Raw genomic sequence first — 4489 nt, 5'->3', positions numbered from 1 at the left:
AATGGAATCTAAGTCATGGCTAGAATCGGCTCTAGCTGCTTTAGATGATCTAACGATATCTTTTTCTTGGTGCCACTCATGTGAGTGGGAAGTAGTGTTATCAATAATTTTGTAAGCATCAGTTTCGGTTTTCTTCATAATAGAACCACCAGCTGCTATATCGATGTCTTTCCTTGTAGTGATGTCACATCCTTGGTAGAATATTTGTACTATTTGACAGGTGTCTAAACCATGTTGCGGACATCCTCTTAATAACTTTCCAAATCTTGTCCATGCCTCATATAGAGTTTCATTTGGTTTCTGTGTGAATGTAACAATTTCTCCTTGAAGTCTTACGGCTTTAGATGCCTGAAAGAATTGTTTAAGAAATTTTTCAACTAAAACGTCCCATGTATCAATCTCCCCTTCAGGTAACGATTCCAACCAATCTTTGGCTTCTCCCTTTAAAGTCCAGGGAAATAACATGAGATATATCTGTTCATCCTCCACTTCTCGGATTTTAAATAGAGTGCAGATCCTATTAAAGGTACGAAGATGTTCATTTGGATCTTCCTTCGGCGCACCACTAAATTGGCATTGATTAGTCACCATGTATAGAATTTATCCTTTGATTTCATAATCTGGCGCATTAATGTCTGGATGAGTAATTGCGTGACCTTGGCCAGTGCGTTTAGCTCTCATTCGGTCTTCCATACTTAAAGGTTCCAGATTCTCCATAATTAAATTTGTTGAATCGGAATCACTAGAGGATTCTGATTTAGTGGTTCGTTCCTCACCAATCTCTGTTTGAATGATTGGTGGTTCCGGAGGAAAAATTAATGGTTCAGGATCTACGAATTTTCCCTGAATATTCCCCGGATTCTCAATTGTGAGGTCGGGTTCAAAAAATGGATTATCGGAAATTTGAATTGGAGTACTTGGTCGACTGGATTACGATTCTAAAGAAAAATCAACGGCGGTAATATTTGCTAGATGTCTTGATCTAGTTACAGGTGGTGAACGTACAAAAGGTGATGAACGTCTTGCTCGGTGCATTCACTGAATATCCTATTAGTTTTTTAAAAGGAAAGAAAAATTATATAAGTTATCTAATTAATAGACTTTTCTGATTTTGCCCACGTTTCGAATAGCCAAAAGATGCAGCAAAGGGGCAAGATTCGTTTGGTCTCAATATAATTGAGGACTGTTTGGCTCCAATAACCCGGTCCACGTACAAATCCAACTATTACTACGAACTAGAAAATTTTGATGTCTATCAATTTAACCACTTAAAATAAATTTTCGTAATTTTAAGAAATTTAGATAAGAAGTAGAAAAAAAAATCTATGTCCTAAAACTAGAATAGCGAAAAATAAGAAAGAAAAAGAGTAACTTATAAAACTTTAAAATACTCGACTAACCCAACCTTATTACTATCACTAACTTAAAATTATAATCGCAAATTGAGATTACTAATTGGAATGATAATTGATACATAGGTAAAAGGCGTTTAAAAATATTAAAGCTTACAAGTAAAACTATATCCCAAATGGCAATATCTTAAAAAGGTACTAAAACTTAAATAAAAAAAAACGTCGCAAAATTCTAAATCACCTAAATCTTAGTCTAAAGAAAAAGCACTTAAGGGATTTTACGGCAAAGCCTAAAAATCTAGAAATAAAAATAACTATGGCAAAAACTATGAATTAAAACTAAATACGAGCGAAAAATGCAAATATTACGCAAAAAACAATAAAAAAAAATAAAATATAAAAATATACTAAAAGTTGTAAAAAGTACAATTTTTATAAAAATATTATTTTTATATTATTTATTTTATAAAACTATTAATTTTAAAATTTAATTAAACTAATTAAACTAAATATATATATTAAATCTAAAAACTAATAACTAATTAAATAATAAAACCTAATTAGGGTTTATTAAATAATAATAATAATAATAATACACCGTAATTAATGCAGTTAGGGTTTCCTGTTGGCGTGTCAGACACTCTCATGCGATCGCATGAGTTTATGCCTTCGGGCTCATGCGATCGTATGAGCCAGGATTTTGGGCCAGGTTACGGGCTGCTACAGTAGCAGGCCGAATGTTTTATTTTTTATTTTGCTGTGTTTATTTTTTCTGTTTTAAATATTTATATAACATATTTTTATAAATTAAATAAAACTTATATTTTTATAAAATAAATATAAAGAAACTTTTATAGAACTTAAATATTTAACAAACTCTTAAAAATATTTATATTTTTGTTTTACTTTTTATATTTTCGAATATATTAAAACGTATTTTTACAAAAACGTATTTTAATAAAAGTAAACTAAATTTTTTTTTTTTTTTTTTTATATTTAGCGTTGCGCTTCCGGATTTTAAGCAAGAAAGTTCCCCGGCAGCGGCGCCAAAAATACTTGATAGTTAAAGCTAAGGGGTATAAAATACTATTAAATTTTACAAGGAAATACTATTAAATACGATACAATTTTACACAAGATATTTATTTATTTATAGAATGGATATACTTAAACCTTGCTACAACACTTATAGGCAGTGTATCTAATCGTACAGTAGTGTAGTTTTTAGTAAGTCCGGTTCGGTCCACAGGGAAAATCTTTTTCACAAAGCTTAACGCTATATTAGTTTTATTTTATAAAAATACAAATATATATATAAGTAATATTATTATTATAAAGGGGGGTTTTTACCGTTTAATGACCGGTTTGTCGATTTTAAAACTTTAGTCACAGTTAAAACCAAATGTAAAATATTAAATAAATAAAAGACTTAATTTAAAGCGTAAAGTAAATAACGATAATGAAATTGCGATAAATAAAAGTGCGATAAAATAAACTTGCGATAATTAAAAATACGATAATTAAAAGTGCAATTAAATATAATAACAATAAATAAAAGTACGATAATTAGAAGTGCAATTAAATATAAAATAAAGGAAATTAAATATGAAATAAAAGAATTATGCTTATTTAAACTTCCGTAATCATGATGTTTGACATGTTGATTTTAGTTTTATGCCCATGGGTTAATTGTCCTTTGTCCTGGATTATTTAATATGTCCGTCTGGTTTTTGTCCATAACAGTCCATCAGTCATAAATATAAAGTGCGAGTGTCCTCGTCAAATTATCCTTATACCCGAAGTTAAATATTCCAACTAACTGGGGAATTAAACTGTAACAATATTTTAATACTTTGTTTAATAATTACACCAGGATGTCGACTGAATGTAACCCAAGGTTTTAATACTTTGTTATCAATTATGCCAAGTGTCCTTGTACATAATTTCACCCCTGTTTTAATAATTCTAGTGGCTATTAATCCATTCCCGTGTCCGGTTAAATGAACGATTATTCGTACATATAAATATCCCGCCCATCGTGTCCGATTGAGTGTATATGGTTATTTATAGGGACGTCCAATTGTAAATCTTTATATTAAAATTAACAAACTATCATTTAGTTAAACAAATATAAAGCCCATTAATAGCCCATAGTCTAATTTCCACAAGTGTCGTTCTTTAGTCCAAACCCCAATTATGGTACAAAGCCCAATTACCCAATTTTAGTAATTAGCCCAACATCATGATTACTTCGTTTTAAATAAGCATAATAATAACTTAGCTACGAGACATTAATGTAAAAAGGTTGAACATAACTTATAATGATTAAAAATAGTGTAGCGTTACACGGACAGAATTTTGACTTACACCCTTACAACATTCGCTAACACACCCTTATTATTAGGATTTAAAATTAAAATTAAAATTAAAATATAAATTATATATACATATACTACGTTTGAGTGAAGAAGAAAAAGATGTGTTTTGTGTTACACCAAAGCTCGATTTTTATAGGCCTGTGATCTGGAAAAGATGCTCATGCGATCGCATGAGCTTTACCCTTCAAGGCCATGCGATCGTATGGCCAGCTGGGGAGACTCAAAAGTCTTTGTTTTTTTATGCCGACAGTTTTTAAATATAATATAATATATATATTAATTTTAAGAATGAATTATATATATTATATTATATTCATGTGCATAGTTGACTTGAAATTTTTAGTCCATTGCATCGAGCGTTGAGAGTTGACTCTGGTCCCGGTTCCGGATTTTCGAACGTCCTTGCGAATAATTTAATATCTTGTACTTTGCATTTTGAATCTTGTACTCTTGTAATTTTGAGACGTTTCTTATCAATAATTGGAACCTTATTGATTGTATTTTGTACTTTTGAGCTTTTTGGTCGTTTGCGTCTTCAATTCATCGAATCTGTCTTTTGTCTTCACCTTTTATTATTTAAACGAATATCACTTGTAAATAGAACAATTGCAACTAAAAGCTTGTCTTTCTTGAGGAATAATGCTATGAAATATATGTTCGTTTTTAGCATTATCACAACACGTCCAGTATACTTGCTCCGTATATTACCGTTTGGTAAACTACCGTCCGGTTGTAAAGGAAAGCGTTGAACAAGCAACT

General features: G+C 30.4%; 1 non-coding gene across 1 annotated transcript; it reads left to right on the top strand.

Moving 5' to 3' along the window:
• The first annotated feature begins 226 nt into the window (after positions 1-226).
• LOC139879267 (small nucleolar RNA R71) lies at positions 227-333 on the top strand. The gene has a single exon (XR_011770119.1). It is a non-coding gene; the product is annotated as a small nucleolar RNA R71 (small nucleolar RNA).
• Positions 334-4489: the final 4156 nt, after the last annotated feature.

This window comes from Rutidosis leptorrhynchoides, chromosome 11, assembly GCF_046630445.1.
Source record: "Rutidosis leptorrhynchoides isolate AG116_Rl617_1_P2 chromosome 11, CSIRO_AGI_Rlap_v1, whole genome shotgun sequence".
Lineage (NCBI taxonomy): Eukaryota > Viridiplantae > Streptophyta > Magnoliopsida > Asterales > Asteraceae > Rutidosis > Rutidosis leptorrhynchoides.
The sequence above is the reverse complement of the archived record's forward strand: the minus strand, read 5'-3'. Positions and strand labels throughout refer to the sequence as shown.